We start from the raw sequence: 25461 nt of genomic DNA, 5'->3' as shown, positions 1-25461 counted from the left end.
GTGTTATGTCCAATTAAAATCTCATTGTGCTCCCAATCCCTTCACTGCCTTCTCAATTTCTTGAAACAGAGTCAGAAGGTCTATTAAGACATCACAAAGTCAGCTCAGGGTGAGGATTTCTCTGATTTTACCTGCTAAATGGGGCAGTTTAAAATTGAGATTCTCATTTGTTGGATGCAAGGGAAAGAAAACAGAGGAAATGAGAAGTCAGACTCTTGTCATGGCAAATGCCATAATAGCAGCATCTCTGTGATAAATACATTAGAAACTGAAGATACTTTCAGCACAATTAACCAGCTCCTTAATTGTTCAATGCACATTTCTATGGAGACTATTTCAAAGGATATCTGATTTGATTTTGTCTCTGTGACGATGACAAAGAATCCCTCAAATGGGTGGCTTAAATCATACAAGCAAGCTGGACATAAGTTGGCATCATGTACATTTGTAGTATTCCTGGTCTGCTTGAAGCACTGTGCTCTGATATTAATAGGTTGTCTCCTTATTCCTTCACAACATTAAAATAGCATTGTATGTGCTTCATTAATTGTCACAACTACACACACTTAATCCCTGCTTATTTTCTTCCTTCTTCCACACACCCTCCCACTGAAACTCTGTACACTACATCTGTATGTTGACAAAGAACATGTGTCAATGCCTTCACCAAAAATAACTGAATACTCTGCCAAGAGCAGCAATGGCGCCATTGAATCATTGGCTGTGAAACAGACAGCGTAAAAATGATTACTCAAATTTTATTACTGTTGTATGACTGGCTGACTTTCTGGGGTGATTTCAAAACCACTTATAGTTCGTTTGTAGCAGTAAGACCTCAACTTCTCCATCCTCATTCTCTATAACTGCTGCACGTATAACCAGTTTATATACTTACAGAAATCTTGAGGCTCGAGTTTTCTGGCTTATGTCTGCCAATTTTTCAGCAGAACTTGGTGGGTGAGGGCAGGAAACGACAGGAGAAGCACGGGTGATATTCAATAGTGAAGTAATGGAAGTATGCCATCCTACAGGTATTCTGGGCCCAGATCTTACTGCCCATTCATGCCAGGCTCCCATTTCATTCACTGCAGCGTGATGGGAAAATCCCACCAGTGTGAACAATGGTAAAATTCCTGCCTTTTTTCACTATGGCAAAACTAAAATGCACGGGTGCATGGATTATTTTTTATCTATATGCACAAAAGATGTCTAATAAAGTACCTCAGAGGAGGGTGCTAATAAAATTAAAACTCATGGATAAAAGGATTGAGGCATCACATATAAGAAATTCATTAAATTAATTGAATTGAATAAAATTAATTAAAGTGACAACCTGCCCACTAATGCTTAGTTTGGGTTCCACCAGGGCCACTCATTTGTGCAGGCAAGCAGCAGATAAAGTTCAATGCAGTGAAGTGTGTGGTGATACTTTTTGGCAGGAAGAATGTGGGGAGACTGCATAAAATAAAGGGAGAAACTCTAAAGGAGGGGCAGAAACAGAGGGAATTTGGCGTCTCCATACGTAAGCCATTGAAGATGGCAAAGCATGTTGAAATTGCAGTTAACAAAACATATGTATCCTCAAATTTATTAATAGAGGCATTGAATATAAGAGCAAGGAAATCAGACTATGGGGGGAAACCAGAGCACCCAAAGGAAACCCACGCAGACAACGTGTAAACTCTGCGCAGATGGTGACCAAGTCAAGAATCAAACCCCAGCCCCGGCACTGTGAGGCAACTGTGCTAACCACTGTGCCACCATTCTGCCCCTAAAGTTGAGATTGAGAAGGTGTGGTCTTCTTGAATAACCTCAGCCACTACGGAATTGAACCTGCACTGTTGATGCCACTCTGCATCACAAAACCAGCTGTCCAGGCAACTGAGCTACCCAACCCCATAATATATGAGATGCATGGTAGCAAGTCACCAAGACTCCTTCAACGCTGCCTTTCAAATCCTGACTTCCACTGTTTAGAGGGAAAAGGGCTATCAAGACATGGGAACACTACCATCTACAAGCTCCCATGCAAGTCACTTACCACTCTTGGAGCCATGACTTGGAAATGTCCTAGTGAAAAGTCTGACAACACCAGGTTTTAGTCCAACCGATTTATTTGATAGTAAACTCACAAGCTTTCGAGGGGATTCCCTCTTCGTCAGGTGAATGGGCCATTCACCTGACGAAGAGGGAATCCCCTCAAAAGCTTGTGAGTTTACTATCAAATAAATCGGTTGGACTAAAACCTGGTGTTGTCAGACTTTTTACTGTGTTTACCCCAGTCCAACGCCAGCACATCCACATCTTGAAAATGTCCCACAGTTTCTTCACTGGGTCAAAATCCAGGAACTGCCTGTCTAAGACTACTACACAGTAAGTAGTCTCATAACACCAGGTTAAAGTCCAACAGGTTTATTTGGTAGCACAAGCTTTCAGTGTGCCACTCCATCATCAGGTGAGTGCAGGATTTGTTTCACAAGCAGAGCATATGTAGACACAAACTCAATTACAAGGTGATGGTTAGAATATGAGTCTTAACAGATAATCAAATCTTTACAGGTGCAGACAATGCAAGTGGAGAGAGGGTTAAGCACAGGTTAAAGAGGTGTGAATTGTCTCAAGCTAGGACAGTTAGTGAGATTTTGCAAGCCCAGGCAAGTCGAGGGGGTTACAGACAGTGTGACATGAACATAGAACATAGAACATAGAACACTACAGCACAAACAGGCCCTTCGGCCCATGAGTTGCGCCGATCACATCAACACCTATCTATAACCCCCAATCCCATAAAACCCCATATACTCATCCAGGAGTCTTTTAAAAGACCCCAGCGAGTTCGCCTCCACCACCACTGACGGCAGCCGATTCCACTCACTCACCACCCTCTGAGTGAAAAACTTACCCCTAACATCACTTCTGTACTTTCCTCCCCGCACCTTAAATCTGTGTCCTCTCGTAGCGACCATTTCAACCCGGGGAAATAGCCTCTGAGAGTCCACCCTATCCATTCCTCTCAACGTTTTATAAACCTCTATCAGGTCGCCTCTCAACCTTCGTCTCTCCAGGGAAAAGAGACCCAGCTCCCTCAACCTAACTTCATAAGGCATGCCTCCCAGTCCAGGCAACATCCTTGTAAATCTCCTCTGTACCCTTTCAATAGCTTCTACGTCTTTCCTATAGTGAGGCGACCAGAACTGCGCACAGTACTCCAAATGAGGCCTGACAAGGGACTTATAAAGTTGCAGCATTACTTCCCGACTCCTAAACTCAATCCCTCGATTAATGAAGGCCAGTACACCATACGCCTTCTTGACCACCTCTTCCACTTGCAAGGCCGATTTAAGAGTCCTGTGGACTCGGACCCCAAGATCCTTCTGCTCTTCAACACTACTAAGACTCCTGCCCTTGATAGTGTACTCGTTCATCCCGTTGGTTCTGCCAAAATGGACGACTACACATTTATCCGCGTTGAAGTCCATCTGCCACTTCTCCGCCCAGTCCTGCATCCTATTTATGTCCTGCTGCAACTTTTGACATCCTTCCAAACCATCCACAACACCACCGACCTTCGTGTCATCAGCGAACTTACTTACCCATCCCTCCACTTCCTCATCCAGGTCATTTATGAAAATGACAAACAGCAAGGGTCCTAGAACAGATCCCTGGGGCACTCCACTGGTAACTGACCTCCATTCAGAAAAAGACCCATCCACAACCACTCTCTGCCTTCTGCAGGCAAGCCAGTTCTGGATCCACAAGGCCAAAGGCCCTTGGATCCCATGTCCTCTCACCTTCTCAAGAAGTCTTGCATGGGGGACCTTATCAAATGCCTTGCTGAAGTCCATGTACACCACATCCACTGCTCTTCCTTCGTCAATGTGTTCAGTCACATTATCGAAGAACTCAACTCGGCTTGTAAGGCACGACCTGCCCTTGACAAATCCATGCTGACTATTCCTGATCATGTCAAACCTCTCCAAATGCTCGTAAATCTTGTCCCTCAGAAGCCTCTCCATCAGCTTACCAACCACTGAGGTCAGACTCACCGGTCGGTAATTTCCTGGGCTATCTCTGTTCCCTTTCTTGAAAATAGGGACTACATCCGCAAACCTCCAATCTTCCGGAACCTCTCCCGTCTCCATTGACGATGCAAAGATCATCGCCAGGGGCTCTGCAATCACTTCCCTCGCCTCCCACAGTATCCTGGGGTATATCCCATCTGGTCCCGGTGACTTATCTATCTTGATAGAATTCAAAAGTTCTAACACATCCTCCACCTTAATATCCACAAACTCAATCTTTTCCATCTGCTGCAAATCCGTAGCAAAATCTCCCAGATCAGCTTCCACCGTGAATACTGAGGCAAAGTACTCATTAAGCACCTCTGCCATTTCTTCTGGTACCACACAGACCTTTCCCCCTTCACCCTTTATAGGTCCTATCCCTTCTCTTCTCATCCTTTTACCTTTCACATATTTATAGAAGGCCTTGGGATTCTCCTTAATCTTACCCGCCAAGGTCTTCTCATGACCCCTTCTGGCTCTCCTAATATCCCTTTTAAGCTCCTTTCTACAGTCCTTATACTCCTCAAGATCCTTAACCTCTCCTAGTTCCCTGAACCTTTTGTACACCTTCCCTTTCCTCCTGACTAGGTTCAACACAGCCTTCGTGCACCACGGTTCCCGCGACATACCAAAACCCCCTTGTCTCATCGGAACGTTGTCATGCAGAGCTCCAGACAAACATTCCTTGAATATCCGCCACCTTCCTTCGGTACTTTTCCCTAAAATCCCGGCTGAGGTCATCCTCATGTGTGTGGAACTTGGCTATCAGTTTCTGCTGAGTGATTCTGCGTTGTCATATGTCTTGATAGCCGCCTTGGAGAACGCTTACCTGAAGTTCAAAGGTTAATGCCCTTGACTGCTGAAGTGTTCTCCGACTGGAAGAGAACACTCCTGCCCAGTGATTGTTGAACAGTGTCCATTCATCTGTTGTTGTAGTGTCTGCATGGTCTCCCCAATGTACTGTGCCTTGGGACATCCTTTCCTGCAGCGTATCAGGTAGACAATGTTGGCACTGTGGTTAGCACTCCTGCCTCACAGCACTGCAACTTTACCCACAATACCTGAAACAGCCCACCACCATTTTCATTTTCAAGGGCAATTAGTGATGGGGAATAAATACAAATCTTGCTAGTGATGATCACATCCCAAACATGAATACATTTTTAAAACTGGAAAAGGATTGCAAGAGTAGTCATTCATGGATAGTTTATGGGCTCAGGAGATATAGACATGGGGCAAGATTCTCCGGCCTCCCAGCTGCATGTTTCCCACCGGCAGGAGGTGGCAAGTTATTTGATATCGTCAATGGGATTTCTGGAAGAATTCCACTAGCATGAACAGCTGGAGAATTCCAGCCATGGCGTTCCCTGGGATCTGATCATCGACACGGATGTCACCATCTCACATGAGAACATCATCCACCTGATAGACAATCTTGTGACTTGGCCAACATTATCTACCTGATACGCTGCAGAAAAAGATGTCCTGAAACATGGTACATTGGGGAGACCATGCAGACACTATGACAATGGATGAATGAACACCACTCGACAATCACCAGGCAGGAGTGTTCCTTTCCAATTGAGGAACACTTCAGCAGTCACAGGCATTCAGCCTCTGATCTTGGGCTAAGCGTTCTCCAAGGTGGCCTTTGTGATACACGACAATGCAGAATCGCCGAGCAAAAGCTGATAGCCAAGTTCCGCAAGCATGAGGATGGCCTCAACCGGGATCTTGGGTTCATATCACACTATCTGTAACCCCATGACTTGCCTAGGCTTGCAAAATCTCACTAACTGTCCTGGCTGGAGACAATACACATCTCTTTAACTGTGCTTGGCCTTCTCTCCACTCACATTATCAGTACCTTTAAGACTTGATTATCTGTAAAGACTCGCATTCCAACCATTGTCTTCTAAATTGAGTTTGTGTCTATATATGGCCAGTTTGTGAAAACAACTCCTGTTCACCTGATGAAGAGGTGGTGCTCCGAAAGCTTGTGCTGCCAAATAAATCTGTTGGACATTAACCTGGTGTTGTGAGACTTCTTCTTAGTCTGTTTCTGAGCCATTGGTCTTCTTGATATCTTGAGCTAATGTAAATTTGTATGCAGAGGACATAAAATGAATGTATCTAAATGGTGCAACAATTCAGTTAACTGTCACAAGCATGTAATTATGGTATTATAGGTTTTAAGAACAATTTGTTTTAATGGGACATTTCTGTTTTCAAACTTCCACATCAAATTTAAAAGCCTTTTCCAGAATGGCCAAAGTATGGACAGCTGACAACATGTGGCACTTTTCTGTGTTTGTTCAAACCCTTTCAAGCTCGTATGTGGCTGTGAAGAGTCATTAAAATGCAAATCACTCCTCCAGGGATGTCCATTGAATCATCTAAAAGGTGTGAAAAACCCTTTTAATTCATAAGGAACAGGAGAAAGGAAAATACTTCAAGGGCCACAATGTAATTATGTAATTAACTTATTTGGTGGAAAAAATGACTCCTTTAAAATTAACGCAGCAGCCAGTTTTGTCCTTGTTAACTGCATAAAGGAGGCCAAATGAAATTCATCTTTGGAGGCAGGGTGCTGAACCACCAGAAAGATCTCTGAGTGTCCTCAGAAGGCGGTTATCTCTGCCAAGGGAGGGCATAGAGGAGGGCATTAAGAAATCAACTACGGTTCTTGCCGAAAGAGACCTGTGAATCTCCAATTGCCATAACCTCAGACTTGGTGAGGCAGAGGAAACCTCGCTCTCTCCCAATGCCTGCTGACATGATAAGGACAGTAAGAAGTCTGACAACACCAGGTTTAAGTCCAACTGATTTATTTGATAGTAAACTCACAAGCTTTCGAGGTTTCCCTCTTCATCAGGTGAATGAAGAGTTCTGGCCTCAGACAGAACATATAACAGCACAGACAGTTTACAGATTACTGATTAGAATGCGAATCTTTACACCTAACCTGCTATTCAAGTCTTAAGACTTAAGACTTACAGTAATCTGTAAACTGTCTGTGCTGTTATATGTTCTGTCTGAGGCCAGAACTCTTCATTCACCTGACAAGGAGGGAAACCTCAAAAGCTTGTGAGTTTACTATCAAATAAATCGGTTGGACTTAAACCTGGTGTTGTCAGACTTCTTACTGTGTTTACCCCAGTCCAACGCCGGCATCTCCACATCATGACATGATAACGGCAGCACAGTGGCACAGTGGTTAGCACTACTGTCTTGCAGTGCCAGGAGCCTCGGTTTAATTCCTGTTTTGGGTCACTGTCTGTGTGGAGTCTGCACGTTCTCCCTATGTCTGCGTGGTTTTCTCCGGGTGCACCGGTTTCTTTCCACAGCCTGAAAGACGTGCTGGTTAAGTACATTGGCCATAGTATATTCTCCCTCAGTGTACCCGCTCAGATGCTGGAATGTGGCAAGTGGGGGATTTTCACAGTAACTTCATCGCAGTGTTAATGTAAGCCTATTTGTGAATAATAATTAAATTTTACTGTAAATTCAACTGAAAATCCAAACCTCCAAGTTTCAACTCCTTCATTTTGGAAAAAAGAATTCAAGTAACAGGCCTACAGCGATATCTCACAGAGACTGATTTGAAACTCCTGTTTCTATTTTCTATGTGTGTGAAGGAAAGTGTGAATGAAAGAATGATTGCTTCAATACCAGAATGGGAGACTCGTAGCAAGAGTGTGAGAGGAGGTAGACATGATAGTAAAAGTGTGTGTGTGCATGACTAACTGATTCTGAGACAGAGTGAAAGTCTGGAATTGAGTGTGAATTAGTGAAAGAGTGAGAATAGGCATGAGTAAATGAACGTGTGTAAGCGAACGTGAAAGTGCGTGTTGATGAGTGATTACAGGAAGCAGCTTGCAGTGGGCTCAGACCTCAGCATTTGCTTTGTCACTTTCCCCATTCATTTTCCACAGTTATAACTGAGTTGGGAGAAGGGGATGATGAAACCTGTTCAGAGTAAACAAGGCTGTGCTGCACGGAAAGCTTAAAAAGCTAGCTTCGGAATTGTAGTTTGGCACATAAACTGAAATAACATCAATGCTTCAAGACCTTTAGAATCCTTCAATGTCATTATACTTTTGTGATTTCTATCATGCTATTTCTATTTAACCTATTGTAAACATGCCTTTTCACAATCATGCATGTGTGCCTTTGCCACTAGAAAGTAGAAAGTATGTAGTATTTTTGATTAGTGTTATAAAAAAGGCAGAGAGCATGGAAGTTACATGCCACCTTTGGCGTAAGCAGTAAGCAGACATGGGGAGATAAACTGAAACCTCCAATTCCTTTCCCTTACTATCCATAATCCATAATTTAGGCCGGGGTGGGGGGCGGAGGTTAGCATTGCTGCCTCACAGTGCCAGAGACCCGGGTTCAATTCTGGCCTCAGGTGATTGTTTGGAGTTTGCACATTCTCCCCAGTCTGTGTGGGTTTCTTCTTGGTGTTCCGGTTTCCACCCACAATCCAGATATGCAAGTTAGATTGATTGACCATGCTAAATTGCTCCTTAGTGTCAGGGGGATTAGCAGGGTAAATCTGTGAGATTATGGGAATAGGGCCTGAGTGGGTTTATGGTCAGTACAGACTTGATGGGCCAAACAGTCTCTTTCTGCACATGGAGTCTCTAAGATTCTATGATAACTACTATGGTTGGGAAAGGGAGCTATGCGGTTCTTAGATCCTCGAGTGCATGATCTATTTAGAAATAAAAGCAGCAAGCTTTCATGGGTTTAAATAAAGAATGTTATTCATTCACACATTCAAACTGAAAGTCTAAATACTATGTCAGTCACTCACACACACAAAAAAGGCGCAGTTAAAAAAAGGTATATGTTTCCAAGTTGTAAACCAAAAGAACAGTTCATAGTTCACATGTCGGGTGCATGGTGGAAGAACAATTGCATTGAGTCCAATAAAGAGTATAGTCCCTGTCCACTCGAATTAGAATTTAGATGGATTCAAATAGCTGAAGTGGGATATAATGATTATTGCAGGAGTCCCTTGAAGCAATGAATGTTCAGCAGGTCATAGCGATGGACCTTTGCGGATTTTGTAGCAGGAGATCCAATTTACAGATGGACTTGCAATTTTGGAATCAGGCTTTGAGGCATTTTTAAGATGTAAAGCCTTCTGGTTTTTAAGGCAAAGATAACACAGCCGTTGCTGCAGCTGCTGTCTCTTTTAATATTTTAGAAACTGTCCAGCTCTTTCTGAGTTTTAAACAAAAGCTTGTTATCGCAAATGGATTTTAGTTGCTTGACCATCTGCATCCATTCAAGGGGGAGGTCCCCATCCATGGTTATTCAAGCAGGAGCTTTCTGGAAGGTTTGAGGGGGAAATTGAAAAAGTCACCTGACCTTGGCAGCCATCTTGAACAATCCTGGCAGCGGGTACTTTTAAATAAAAGACAGTTCTGAAAAGTTATATACAATCTCAGTCCAGGTTTGAAGTTTGGAATAGCACATGCCTTCACTGGGAATGAGCACCTATTTGCTCTCTTCACTTCCAGCTTTAGCAAATGTCAAAATCTCATTACTTCACCTTTGGAACGTTTAACATTTTCTCCTTACATGCAGGCTTTTTCCGTTAATTTAGTGCAGCAGCTGTTTGGAGTTGTACACTTCTCATTTTTTGGAATTCTACTCCCAAAGCTCCCTTTGCAAGACTCATAAAGGAACAATATTGAAATGATACATATTATGGAATCCAATGGAGTGTAGACAAATTGCATAGGCACAGAGAGTGAGTCTTGGCTATCCTAAAAACCATTTGGACTAGTAACGATTCACACTTATCAAAAAGTGATTCTTTAATGGGAATATTATTTGAAAACACAGAAAAAAATGAGATTTTTTTTAAACCAGTGTTTCAAAGTATTGTTTTAAAGAAGACAACAAAAATCAATGATCTCAAAATTGGACATGGTCCAAAAAAAGACACTGTCCCCATTGACTCCGATGCAGGCAGCACACAAACTTTATGTTTGATTTCACTCATGGGATATGAGTGTCTCTGGTAAGGCCTGTATATATTGCCTATCCTAATTTGTGAAAATTGTGATGAGCTAACTTCTTGAATTGGTGCAGTCCATGTAGTGTAGTGGGTGACATGGTATCACAGTGGTTAGCACTGCTGCTTCACAGCTCCAAGGTCCTGGGTTCAATTCCCGGCTCAGGTCACTGTCTGTGTGGAGTTTGCACATTCTCCTCGTGTCTGCGTGGGCTTCCTCCGGGTACTCCGGTTTCCTCCCACAGTCCAAAGATGTGCGGGTTAAGTTGATTGGCCATGCTAAGAAGTATCCCTTAGTGTCCAGGGATGCGTAGGTTAGGGGGATTGGTGGGTATAATACGTAGGAATATGGGGGTAGGGCTTGGGTGGGATTGTATTCAGTGAAGACTTGATGGGCCGAAAGGCCTCTTTCTGCACTGTAGGGTTCTATGATTCTATGATAAGTACACCCACAGTGCTATTACTAGGGAGTTTCAAGTCTTAGAGCCAATAATGTGAAGGAATGACAATGTAGTTCCAAGTCAGGACGCCGTGTGACTTGGAAGGGAACTTGTAGATGGTGATCTTTAGTTCATCAGGATGTTAGAGTTGGCATGTTTGGATGTTGCTGTTGAAAGACTGTTGGTGAATTATTACAGTGCACTTGTAGATGATGCACACTGCTACCACTATGTGTCATTGATGGAGGCAGTGAATGTTTAAAGTGGTGGATGGGATGCTGATCAAGCAGGCAGCTTTGTCTGAATGGAATCAAGCTTCTTGAGTGTTGTTGGAGCTGTACTCAACCAGAGCAAGTGGACAGTATCCTATCACATTGTTGACTTGTATCCTGCAGATAGATGGTGGTAAAGCTTTGGCGAGTCAGCAAGTGAGTTACTCATCACATAATTCACAGCCTTGGACCTGCCCTTCTCGCCAAAGAATTTATATAGCGAGTCAAGTTAACCCCCAAGTTTATAGTGGGTGATTCAGCAATAGTAATGCCATTGAATGCCAAGGAGAGATGGTTAGATTCTCTTTATCTGGAGATGGTCATTGCCTGGCACTTGTGTGGTATGAATGCTACTTGCTAATTTAAATGACTTCAGTGTGCAGCCAGCACTATTGAGGTGGTGGAGCATGTGGGCAGAGAGCAAAAAATTGTGAAAGGATATCAATGGCAGCATCGAGGCACAGCAAAATTTTCTCAACTTCTTTCTCCTTAATGAGGGGTGGTGTGCTTCCTTCAGGAAATCCATAGCATTCTGGGAGATGAGGCACTTGGTTCTTGGAGTGACAAGGAGGTGCCTACATCAGCCATATCATTTCCAATTCAGAGAGGGTCACTATCTTGCTAGACCCATATTTTCAGTTGGAAATCTTGAGGGACTGGTGGTCAACAAGCATGTGACAGACCACTTGTTTCGTCTTACCATCTGATTGTAAGATGAACCATTTGTTTGCTCCCTAGGCCAACACGCAGAGGCACATTTCTCAATGAAGCATCCCCTCTTCTTCGTTCAGTTCATTTTGTATATAAGTCACGTAGTTATCTTATCTTGAGTAACTCTATTCTGACTCAGGTGGTCCCTTCAAACTGCTTTATTTTATCTCTGTATACTGTATATACAATAAGCAACCAGGTATTTGAATACAGGCTCTTCCATCAGCTTTCCAGTATACTTAGCATATGACTTCTGATACATCTATACAACATAAAGCATGTCACTAACTTATTACCATCAATATTAACCCATACTATATCTCCCTCCTCCCACCCCCCCACAATTGTTTCGTAACTATTTACCTTACATTTATTTACTCCAAAAGACCAAAAGTCACAGGTTAAGTCTCTGTGGTGCTTTCACAACTACCCCTGATCTTGTTGTTATAGCCATTGAACAGGACTGGTAGTCTTGAACTGATTCGTTGGATGGGTCAGGTTTCTGCTCATTGATTGGCATATTACATTATGAGAGAAAGATGGCTAGAAATATAGACAAGATTGCCCTACCCTCTGAGTGAAAATAATTCTCCTCATCTCTGTCCTATAATGATAACACCTAATTCTGAACACATCCACAAAAGAAAACATCCGTTCCACTTACATCATTCAGGATCGCACTAGTGAATCAACTATCTCACTGGCCACTTCACTTCGAGCCTAGGATGAAATCCATTGGGACCCAAGGACTTGTCAACCCACAGTTCCAACAATCTACTGAAGGCCGCTTACCTGGCAATTATAATTTTATTGAATTCCTTCCTTCCTTCCGATTCCTGATTTAAGCCAATTCTGGGATGTTACTTGTATCCTTTATAGTGAAGATGGATGCAAAATAATTGTTCAATTATCTGCCATCTAATTGTTTTTCATTAATAATTTCCCAGATTAATTTTCTATAGAGCCAATGGTCTATAGGTGTGATCTTACTGGCCGTTCATGCCACAGTCCCACTGCAGCAGGGTCAGAGATTGACACCCAGCCAAACCTCTGTTCACTGCAGCAGAATGGGAAAATCCTGCCGGCATGAATTCTGGCCCTGGACAACCTTGGAACTCTCTGCTTCAGAAGACAGTGGAAGTGGGGCCACTGAATACTCTTAAAAAAGAGGTAGATAGATTCTTGTTAGGCAAGGGAGTCAAAAGTTGTTGGGGGTAGAATGTAGAACTTGAAACACAAAAAGATCAAATATGATTTTATTGATGAGAGGTCACACGACACCAGGTTATAGTCCAATGGGTTTATTTGAAATCACAGGCTTTCAGAGCACTGCTCCTTCATCAGGTGATTTTTATTGAATGACAGAGCAGGCACAAGGAGCCAAATCACCTATCTCTTCCCTTATTTCATATATTTGTCTGAGTTTGTAAGTTAATTTTATTTTTCCAAAATTCACTTGATTTGGGGATGGTTTCATTATATTGGGTAATACACAATGTAACTGCTTTATTGAAAAGGGGAGGAAGACAGAAAGTAGGAAATGACGGGTCAGTTATCTTAACATATGTCATAGGAAAATTGTCAGAAATTATTATTAAAAATTTATAACTGGGCACTTAGATGAATTCAAGGTGGTAGAGTCAACATGGTTTGTGAAAGGGAAATCATGTTTAATTGATTTATCGGAGTTCTTTGCAGAACTAACAGGTGCAATGCATAAAGAGGAACTGGTGGATGTACTGTACTCAGAAGGCATTTAACAAAGTGACTCATCAAAAGTTATTTCAGAAAATAAGAGCTTATGGTGTAGGAGATAACATATTGGCATGGATAGGAGATTGGCTAGCTAACAAGAAACAGGACTTGGCATAAATGGGCAATTTTCTTGTTGGCAAGGTGGATGAGTGGAGTGCCACACCAATCAATGCTGGGACCTCTCCTTTACAGAAGATGTACAATTTCTATAAATTGTAAATCTTTACAGCTTATAGAAAAGATTTGAATGAAGTGACTAATAGTATTATTGCTAACTTTGCTGTTGGCACAATGATAGGTAAGAAAGTAAATTGTGAAGAAGACATAAGGAAGCTACAAACAGATATAGATAGGTTAGGTGAATGGACAAAGATCTGGCAAATGGAACATAATGTCGGAAAAAATGAGATTGTCCATTTTGGCAGGAAGAATAAAAAGGGCATATTTTCTAAATAGTGAGAGATCACACAGTTCTGAGATGCAGAAGGATATGGGTGTCCTTGTGCAAGGATGCACAAGGTTCATATGCAGGTACAAAAAGTAATTAGTAACGCTAACAAAATGTTAGTATCTATTGCAAGGGGAGTTGAATACAAGAGTAGGGAAGCTATGCATTCATTGGAAGCAGTTCAGAGAAGGTTTATTGGATTAATACCTGCAATGGACTTATAAAGCTAGATTAGCTAGGCTTGTATCTGTTGGAGTTTAGAAGAGTAAGAAGCAACTTGACTAATACATATAAGATCTTGAAGGGAGTTGATACAGTGAATGTGAAAAGGATGTTTCATCTTGTGAGAGAATATAGTACTAGGAACCACTGTTTAAAAATAAGGGATCACCTATTTAAAACTTAAGAGATAAGGACGTTTAGTGTGCTCTTTCTCAAAAAGTGGTTGAAGCAAAACCTTTGAATATCTTTAAAGCAGAATTAGATAAATCCTTGATAAGCAAGGGGGTGAAAGGTTCAGCAGGAATGTGAAGTTGAGGATGAGGTTATCTTCTATGTTTCTATTAAAGCAGGATTAGGCTATTGAATTGGATGATCAGCCGTGATAGTAATGAAAGATGGAGCAGGCACAAAGGGCCAAATGGCCTCCTCCTGCTCCTATCTTCTATGTTTCTAAAATTAGATTGACCACGATCTTACTGAATGGCTCAACAGGCTTGAGGAGCAAGTTGGCTGCTTCTGCTCCTAAGTCATATGTTTGTATCCTTTGAACCTTCCTCCCAAAGTGTATGATGATCAAACACGTGTTCTTGTGAGTGCTAATGTCATCAGGATTTTTCTATTTCTTTTGTAAGTTTCGGCTGGTGTTCAGATGAGGTAGGGATGCCGTAGTTCTGTATGTTGAAGGATTGTGCCTTCAGATTTTCGATCCTGAATTCAAACTGTCTGGCCTGGTATTAAGGGGGCTAGATCTTGAACCTATGTCTGCAGTTATATCAGTTCTTCTGTTTTTCATGTTGGCTTGTCTCCGTGTTCCTCACTCTTTTATGGTCAGTGGCTGGAACATTGAGTTGCAGGTCCTGTTCCAGCAAAGGGACTTGTGCTTTCAGCCTTCAGCCCATCAGCAGATCTGCCTGATGAAAAGGCATTAAGTAAAGGTATAGCTCTATAGTTCAGCAGGGCTGAATTCCAGTCAGGATTCTTGGTCATTAACATCTTGATGGTTTTTGTGGCTCTTTCAGATGCTCCTTTGGTTATTGGTAGGGAGGAGGAGAACTGGTTATATGGCTGATCCCAAAGTCATCTGTCAATTTTTTGAAGAGTTGGTTGACAAATTGTGTCCCTTTATCCTAATCAATTTCATCTGGCAACCTGTGAGAGGAGAATGTGCTCTGTAACACCCTTATCATAGTCTCAACCATCACAGTGCTGAGTCTGATAGTTTCTAACCACTTGAAATAACAATGAACTATCAAGAGGTAAGCTTTTCCATGAAAGTCAAAGAGGTCGAGTTCCAATTTTTTGTCAAGGTCAATCTGAGAAGCAGGATGGTAGTAGAGGTTCTATGGATAACTGTCTATTGATTCTGCAAGTAATATAGCACAAGGCAGAACCATTTGGAATACCTGGCTACCAAACAGAATGATGTGCACGTACTCTATATTTTGCTCAAAGATGTATGGGAATGCTGTGTTTATTTTGAAAATAGAGTGGGTAGTGCACCTGACACTCAGGAAGGGGAAGGTGGGACCTTCCATCTGGTGGAGTCCCTTGATGTCATTGTGCAGCAGATCATTATTTCAAATGGCCCATCCTTTATCCTGGCTAAGCTCCGCAATGTGGCACGGAGGCACAATGGTTAGCACTGCTGCCTCACAGCTCCAGGGGCCCAGGTTCAATTCCAGCCTTGGTTGACTATCTGTGTGGAGTTCGCACATTCTCTACGTGTCTGCATTGGTTTCCTCCAAGTGCTCCAGTTTCCTCCCACGTCCAAAGATGTACAAGTTAGGTGGACTGGCTATGCTAACTTGCCCCTCAGTGTCAAAATGTGTAGGTTAGGAGGATTAACCGCATTAAATGTTTGGGGTTGTAGGTGTAGAGTGGAGGCTGATGGGCTGAATGGCCTCTTCTGCATTGTGTGGATTCTATCCTATTCTAGCTCATCTTACTTCACATTTGGAAACTGGGGCAGGTGAGATTAGGAATGTGCCAATTCTCCTTAATTTCAGCGTAAATGGTGCAGAGTGTTCACGGACATGGCATGGGAGGGTGATATGCAGAGTGCATTCTCTATCCAGTATCACGGAGCCATCTACTACATTTTTTGTAGATTAGACTATGTGCAGTGGCACGGCAGTAGGGAGGTGACGATCTGATGCTAAAACTATCCTGTCTTCTGTGGGGGCCCAAGTAATCCGACTGTCCGAGACTGACACCTTTACCCTTCCTCCTCTCCTATTCCCTTAGCAGAATCCTTGAGTTTGCAGAAAATTTTGATGGTCAATTTCATCGTGGCTGCTGCCAGGGAAGAGAGTAACAGACACATGGAAGGAAGGGGTGGTGAAAATCCAAGCACCTTAAGATGAGTCCCCACATTAGTTCAAACCAGAATAAGAGTGATCCCTGTATTCCTGCAAGTTCTCACATGTAACACTGTGATCATACCTGATCCTGAGACCATGTCCATTTCAGCGGAAATTTCACATTCCAATACTTCAGTTCAGGTGTGTGAGGCAAGATGCCAAGCTGGAGGCAGATATGGAGGCCCCCCTTCCTCTACATCCCTCCTGGAAAAGGAGGAGGAACCACCTGTCAGAAACAGGGGAGTACCCAGAGAAGGGATGACCCACCTTGGCTGCAGCACAGAAAGAGTCCATTTCATTCCAAGTGTCTGTGTTGGTTCTCTGCAGATGCAAAGCAGCTCATCCCAAAGATTTGCCCTTTTCATGTATTTTTCCCTGTTTGGATAATGATTCAATTCTGTTTTCTATCTATGATTGAGCTTGCCTCCACTGCACTCTGTGCATTCCAGTTCATGATAACTTAGTGTGTTAAAAAAAAGTTTTTTCTCAGGTTTGGTTCATTTGCTGTTCACTTTAGATCAATATTCTCTGCTTCTTGTTCCTTCCACCAATAAAGAGTGTTTCCCTCTCCTCACTCTGTCCCGACCCCTCACAATTTTGGACACCATTTATCAAATCTCCTCTCAACTTTCTAATCCAAAATGGCAATGACAGCATGATAACAATGTTAAGCGCTGATGTGTCTGGTGGGCAATCTCATACACTCATCAAAATGGCATCACGGCATCTGGCTAGTATTCTAAGTCTGTTGTATGTTGGGTGCCATTTTGGAGGCAGTGGAGCAGTTATTGTCCCCCCTCCACCAAAACAAAAGCAAGTGCCAATGGGGAAAATTTTGTGGCTTTTGAATCAATGTTCTATTTATATGTTGCTGTGTTTTGTAATAACTATTGAAAATACTGTAATGTATCCAAGTGACAGAAATACAAATAGTTTTGTTTCAATGAGGAACTGAGGGAATTTTTAAAAATTACCACAACTAAATGTGAGAGGAAGGAAGATGATCCAGTCTTGGTTTAAAAACAGAAACTGAATGTCAGCAACAGTGACGCAAGAGGTCTGACAGTCAAGTCATGTGGAGTGTCATCAGCTGCCTTGTACATAATCTTTTAACAGGATTGTCCTCTGAAATACTGGCGGAATCATACATTAGATTGTAAAATCTGTTGGCAAGTACAAAAGATTTGGTGCAGAGAATCTAAGAGAAATTTGTGACAAAGTTGGACTTTGTGAGATTTACAAATTACAGTTATTTTCTGTCAAGAATGAATACAATGAAGACAATTATCAGCTTTTATTCAATATCATTACTTCTTACGTAATAATTTACAATAAATATAGCATGGCTTATTCCCTATTGTAGTTCAATTCTATATATATAAAATTGGGCTGCACAGTGGTTAGTACTGCTGTCTCACAGTGTCAGGAACCCGGGTTCGATTATCTGCTTGGGTCACTGTCTGTTCGGAGTCTGCACATTCTCCCCGTGTTTGCGTGGGTTTCCTTCGGGTGCTCCGGTTTCCTCCCACAGTCTGAAAGACATGCTTGTTAGGTGCATAGGCCATGCTAAATTTTCCCTTAGTGTACCCGAACAGGTGCTGGAATGTAGCAACTAGAGAATTTTCACAGTAACTTCATTGCCGTGTTAATTTAGGTCTACTTGTGGCAATAATACTTCATATAAGTTTGGTTTTGCAACCATTATAATGATGCAAAGCAGTGTTCACTTACAATGACCTTCACTTGTGATTTTCTGGTATATTGTCAATGAAGAGAGCACCTTGGGAAGTTGGACAACAATTTTCCAATGTCCACTGACCATATGCGAGAAATATGGCCAGGGAAAATGAGACAGAAAACCCAACCTTAAGCAGCGTAGGGAAAAGGAAGAACCTAAGATATGAACTGTGACTGACCTACTTGTTACTAGTTTTGTAAATTTGATATCTTAAGTACTCAGCTAATATTATTTAAATCATAAAACTACATGGCAGCTAGATTAAGAACTGCTGATAGTACAGTTCAGGGTAAAATTGATGATTTCCTCAATAATGCGTAGGCATAAGCAACAGCAACAACTTGCATTTATAAAGCAACTTTAACATAGCAAAACCATTTGCAGGTGCTTCACAGGAGAATTATCAAATAAAATCAGACAACATATTACACAAAGAGGTATTAGAACAGATGACCAAAAGTTTACTCAGACAGGTGAGTTTTAAGGTGCAAGTAAAAGTAGGAATTAGAGATAGAGCACCAAGAGAAGCGTATACTATCTCCTTAACACAAATTTCACCCACTTCTTTTCTCTACCTGACGTCTTTTGCCCAGGTATTAGAAGAGGAATTTCTGCCCCAATTAGTCAACTATAAAGTTAATGAGAAAAATCAAGTTCATCAGCATTTGAAAATAAAAACCTGATTTTCAGCGTAATGTATTTCCAGCACATTCTATTTTAATCAACACTATAATTTTGCATGAATTTGTGAGTAAGGGAAGGCCAGGCTGGAAGGAGCCTACAATTCCCAATCTTACAGAAACTTGGTGCTAACTTGCCAGTTAATAGCTGCCATTCAATGTCTGGAAGTGGATAGTTAGGCAGTAGCCGTGTCAGCAGTTGTTACCAACAAATGTACCAGTGCGAGCACAGGAAGACAGCCAAAGACCTGGTTCAATCCAGGAAGCTATCTTTTCTCATACCTGCTTCAGCCATCCCCTGAACCTCCAGCCAGCCGAGTAGCCATGCAGGACTCAATGCTGCTGTAATCCCACATGGCTTCTCACTGTTCTCACCCTACCCCTCGCACCTTCCACCACCACCTTACCGTCTCCAAGGCTGTTTGCAAAGGTACCAGAAAAGCTTGGCCCATTTTTTTTTGTGAAAAGAAGACAGGATTCAGAAAGTGCTGGCAGCAGCTGAGTTTTATTTTTCTCCTAACCTCATGCTTCATGTATGAACTTGCTGATGGAAAATTTCCAAGTTAGTTGCTGATTCATTACTAATTGACATTTGTCATAGCATCCCATGTTGCAAAGTTTTCCACACTACACAATTTAATACAATATTGACAGGATTTAACAATTCTATCCAAGTAGTTTGTTTGAGGGAGGAGTCAAGGCCCACAATTCAAACACAACTTAATTGTGTGGCTTATGCACAAATGTGCATGATTAGAAACTTTGTGAACAGACAGTTGTGTACTATAGCTGGCTCTGGTGGCTAATCTTTTCTAGTTTGCCCCAGTTTATATATTGGAATTGACCTGAGAGTTTTGTACTGGAACGAAGAATCATTTTCAGGAATCTTTTGACTGCATTTGTCTGAAACTTTTGAAAATTTTAGGTAATGGAATATTCACATGGTTGGTAAGAATATAAAAAGAACAACTGCATATTTAAAATCAAATTACAGTGAACTGTTTATGCGGAGCCACCTATATTCCTTACACTTGGAACTAACATTTATCCAATAGCTGCTGCAAATATATAACATATTTCTGTGATTTATTCATTAGCATTTACTGTTTATAAGACTCACCTGACAATTAAAGGCTAAGAAGATCATCCTACTGATCTTCAGAGCCTTGCGAAGAATCCTATTGTGGCATTAGCACAAAGTGTTGATACAATTTATTGAAAGATTTACTCCTCGTTACATGGGCTCACTATAAAATGTACCTAGAAAGCAAATCAACAGCACATACTTTCATGACTTTTGGGAGTGGGGGGGAGGGGGGATGGTGATGGGGGTGGTGACGGGGGTAGGGGGAGTTTGCAGGTGAGGTAGGGAAGGACACCTCCAAGAATTGTTTGAAACACAAAAGCCAACATACCCCAAAGATAACCTGCATTTATATAGCACCTTCTATGACCTCTGGAGGTCTCAAAGTGCTTTACAATCAATGAGATATTTTTTAATGATGTTGTTTAAGGACCAGGAGACAAAGCAGAATGCCTTTGGTTCACTTCAAATAGTGCCAGTGGATCTTTTACAGCCATGGGAAAAGGAATTGAAGGCCTCTGCTTAACATTTCATTTGAAAGGGGCACCTTGGACAGTTGAGTAGTTCCTCATTACCACGGTGAAGTAATAATCAGCCAGGGGTTCCCAGTGGCGTCCCAGCTCCCCATCCATTGAACAGCAATAACAACTATGAAGAGGAGATCTGCCCGGTCTGGAGGCGCCGTCAGGACATCTCTGGACTCACTCAATCAATTCGACCAAATAGTGAGTGGACAGTGAGCTAAATGCTCTATAATTTCAGAAACACCAATAGTGGTGAGTTTGAGATCGCCCGGGATAGTTGTGAATCAACTTGGGGGAGACAGAGACTGACTGTGTCCAAAGTGTGGGAAAAACCCAAAGTTCATGTGGCTGAGCAGGAAGGTGTGTGGCAGCTTCAAACTTTGCCACATTTCTGTTCCTGATTGCCTGTGTTACAGGATCCCCAAATCAAGGATGTCAGCCCTGCTTCACAGGCAGAAGCAAGTAGATCAAATGAGGAAGGGAAGAGGGGAGGCTGAGTGAGTGAGTGATGGGAGGGGATTAGGTAGAGGAACTCTGAGTGACTGAGTGAAGGAGAAGGGAACTTGGGAAGAGGGATTGCTGAATGAGTGAGTGAATGAGTGTGAGGGAGGGGATTGGGTGAATGGAAGGTTTGAAAAGAGGGACTAGTGAGTAAGTGAGTGAGTGAGAGAGCCTATGATGGGATAGGGGAGTGTGCAGTTGAGAAGAGTGTGTGTGTGTGTGTGTGTGTGTGTGTGTGTCTTTGGCAAGGATTTTCCAGCTCCCGTCAGGTGTCTGTCCCTGTGCCGGAGCCTGATGAGTCATTGAAATCTCTGTTCACATCAGATAACTAGAACGAGAATTAGGGGGCACGGCTTCAAAATAGGGGGGAGCAAATTTAGGACTGAGTTGAGGAGGAGCTTCTTCACACAAAGGGTTAGAACATAAGAACTAGGAGGAGTAGGCCATCTGGCCTCTCGAGCCTGCTCCGCCATTCCATAAGATCATGGCTGATCTTTTTGTGGGCTCAGCTCCACTTACCGGCCCACTCACCATAACCCTTAATTCCTTTACTGTTCAAAAATTTATATATCCTTGCCTTAAAATCATTCAATGAGGTAGCCTCAACTGTTTCACTGGGCAGAGAATTCCACAGATTCACAACCCTTTGTGTGAAGAAGTTCCTCCTCAATTCAGTCCTAAATCTGCTTCCCCTTATTTTGAGACTTTGCCTCCTAGTTCTAGTTTCACCCATCAGTGGAAGCAACTTCCCTGCTTCTATCTTATCTATTTCCTTCATAATCTTATATGTTTCTATAAGATCTCCCCTCATTCTTCTGAATTCCAATGAGTATAGCCCCAGTCTACTCAATCTCTCCTCATAAGCCAACCCTCTCAACTCCAGAATCAACCGAGTGAATCTCCTCTGCATCCCCTCCAGTGCCACTATATCCTTTCTCAAGTAAGGAGACCAAAACTGTACACAATACTCCAGGTGTGGCCTCACCCACACCTTATACAGCTGCAACATAATTTTGTTGTTTTTAAACTCCATCCCTCTAGCAATGAAGGACAAAATTCCATTTGCCTTCTTAATTACCTGCTGCACCTGCAAACAACTCCTTGAGATTCCTGCACAAGGACACCCAGGTCCCTCTGCACAGCAGCATGCTGCAACTTCCTACCATTTAAATAATAGTCCATTTTGCTGTTATTCCTGCCAAAATGGATGATTTCACATTTACCGACATTGTACTCCATCTGCCAGAACCTCGTCCACTCACTTAGACTATCTATATCTCTTTGCAGACTTTCAGCGTCCTCTGCACACGTTGCACTTCCACCCATCTTAGGTTCATCTGTGAATTTTGGCAGACTACACTTGGCCTCCAACTCCAAATCATATATGTAAATTGTAAACAATTGTGGTCCCAACACTGATCCCTGAGGGACACCATTAGTCACCCATCACCATGAAAAACATCTATTTACCCCCACTCTTTGCTTTCTGTTAGTTAACCAATCCTCTATCCATGCTAATATATTATCCGTAACACAGTGCACCTTTATCTTATGTAAAAGTCTTTGCTTTTGTTTACCTCCTTTTTAAAACAGTGGCTTCATACTTGCTGTGGCTCCTTATCAAATGTCTCCTGGAAATCCAGATACACCACACCCACAGGTTCCCCATTGTCCGCTGCACATATAATGTTTTCAGAGAATTCCACCAAATTAGTCAAATATGACCTGCCCTTCATGAACCCATGCTGCATCTTATCAATGGGACAATTTATGCCCAGGTGTCTTGCTATTTCTTCCTTGATGATAGATTCAAGCATTTTCCCTACTACAGAAGTTAAACTAACTGGCCGATAGTTATCTGCCTTTTGTCTACCTCCTTTTTAAAACAGTGGCTTCACATTTGCTGTTTTCCAATCTGCGGGAACCACCCGAGTCCAGCGAATTTTGGTAAATTACCACGAGTGCATTTGCTATTTCTCCAGCCATCTCTTTTAGCACCCTGGAATGCATTCCATCAGGACCTGGAGAGTTGTCTACCTTTAGCCCCATTAATTTGCCCAACACTGCCTCTTTTGTAATAATGATATAGTAAATCCTTTCATGATAATGATTTACAGGTTGTGAATCTGTGGAATTCCCTACCCAGTGAAGCAGTGCAGGTTACCTCAGTGAATGTTTTTAAGACAAAGGTAGATAAATTCCTGAACAGTAAAGGAATTAAGGGTTATGGTGAGCTGGTGGGTAAGTGGAGCTGAGTCCACGAAAAGATCAGGCATGATCTTGTTGGATCTTACTGAGCAGGCTCAAGGGGTCAGATGGCCTACTCCTGCTCCTAGATCTTACGTTCTTAAGATACAGCCAACGTGAGGAGCTGGAAAATTCCAGGCTTTGTGTGTGTGTACGTATGTGTGTAGCATATGTAAAGAGTTAATGTTAATGAATAGAATAAAAATCTTGGGGAAAGTGTCATATTAATAGTGTTAATAGCTATTGTGCTAATAGGTAATGTACATCATTGATTATGTCAGATCAGTTGTCTCTGGAACTCAGAAGGGAATGTCTCTAAATTTAGAAGGTACGTTGTGTTTATTTGTCCCTGGAAAAATAGTTAATAATTAGTAAATGTTTGGACTTTCTTGGATGCCTTGTTTGCAGTCGTCTTTGTTTCTAATATTACATTGCTCAATGCATCACAGTCGACCAGTCATCTACCAACAGTCTCTATCAATTGCAATGCATGCCTAACATTCACTCTCACATACTTAACATTGCTGCAACCCTCACATTTCATAGCTTGTTCGCACTGGCAATGATTGAAAAATGACAGCCACCTTTCCCAAACACATGCCGAATGTTGAGTGACGTCATAAGCAGAATTTCAAAAGGCTGCTACAGATGGGGGCACAAGCAGTGTGGTTCAGAATTTCCTGTCAATTTGCCAGCACAGTCTCTGCAATGGCTGAAACACAACTGAGAAAGAAGACAGCTTTCCAACAGCAGCCAATTGGCCAAATTTCTGTTTCACTGTTTAAGGACACTCCGGTGAAGTCATGGCCCAGAAATCACCCCAAGGTTTGGATCTTGACCTCAAAACAAATACCCTTACCCTATGATTTACCTACCTTGCATACTTATAGCGGATGCTTCCTGCTTATGTGCTAGCACCTCACCAAATAGGCATCTGGTGTTGACCAGCACCAGAAGTGGATGCTATTTTGAAGTGTAAACGGCCTTTGTAGCTCCAGAAATCAAGGTGCTACGAGTTTCTTTTTCCTTTTTTGTCATTTTTAATGAATTAATTTGCAATGTTTCTGAAATGCTAGAAAAATCTCAAACATTAACATTTTCTAGTGCAGGTGTTTGCTTCTAAGTACTAATTGTTTTCCAAAGAACATTCAAATAATTTTGTTTTTGTGATCACCAGATTAAAGGCAGTGTGCATATATTTATATCAGTGAAATAAATTGAACACTCATCGCACAGGATTTTCTGCCCCCCCCCCCCCCCGCCCCGCCCCCACCCCACCCCCCGCAGTGTGTTTGATGGTGGTGGAACTGGCCTGCCATTGACCAACGACAGGATTTTCTGGCCTCACCACTGTTAATGGAGCTTCCCACCGTATCCACACCCATCACTGGGATACCCGCAGCAGAGGTTGGCCGTCAGCAAGACTGAAAGATCCCATTAGCGGAATGGCCAGAAAAATCCAGCCATTGATTCAATGCGAGACACAGCACAATGCTTTGGTTGCTTTATCTGCTCTCTACAATCTTATAAAGTTAATTTGCCGTCATAGCAGATGCCCACACTCTCTATCTTTGCAGTGTTTTTGAGATTACTAATGTAGTGCTAGCAACTGAAGAATTTGCTGCGATTTTGTACAAGGTTATGTACTAGCTTATGATTCCCTATCACATTTCACCTGAAAAAACTCTGTTCGGAGAAAAACAGCTTGTCTATCTGGATTGGATAGCAAGCAGTATCACTGATGTGTAATATCAATGTGTTGAATTCTGTTGGGGCGACAGTGGGCCGGAGAGCCGGGAGAACCACTTCTTGCCATTTCTGCTGGCTCCAAAGTGATTCTGTGGCCATCAGACAATTAAATGCATTGAGTCAGGGCTCCTTTCCTTTTAAAGGTGGAGATCCTGCCTCCTAGAATTGTCGGCCAATGGGACGGTCCTGCCCAATGTGAGTGGGAATGTCATGTTGAAGGTGGAGGGGTGGGGGCAGCGGGGGGTGTTTCTGCAGAAGTGGCCTTGTTGTCAGGGGTGTCGTCCATGAACCTGAGCAGCAGATTACCTCTTCCAAGTCCCTAAGGAGTTCACCAGGGTATACCTGGTATTCCCACAACATGGTGGAGAGCCAACCACCCCTGGTAGGATTCTAGCAGTGGTGCAAAGTGGCCTTTAATTAATCACACAAGAATTTCAACTGACTTCTGGGCAGGAAGGCTATGCTGAACCTTCCTCACCACTGACGAAATTACATTGCATCAGGCAGGCAATGGGTAACCCATCCCCGGTCTTCCATCCTGATTTCATGACACCCACTGCCATGTTACCCACTCCTGAAGGCCACATTAACTTCCGCCCTATGTTCCAACTCTCTGCATTACCCAGTCATCAGAA

The sequence above is a fragment of the Carcharhinus amblyrhynchos genome, chromosome 7 (genome assembly GCF_965287045.1).
Source record: "Carcharhinus amblyrhynchos chromosome 7, sCarAmb.v2.hapA, whole genome shotgun sequence".
Lineage (NCBI taxonomy): Eukaryota > Metazoa > Chordata > Chondrichthyes > Carcharhiniformes > Carcharhinidae > Carcharhinus > Carcharhinus amblyrhynchos.
Note: the sequence above shows the minus strand (reverse complement) of the source record.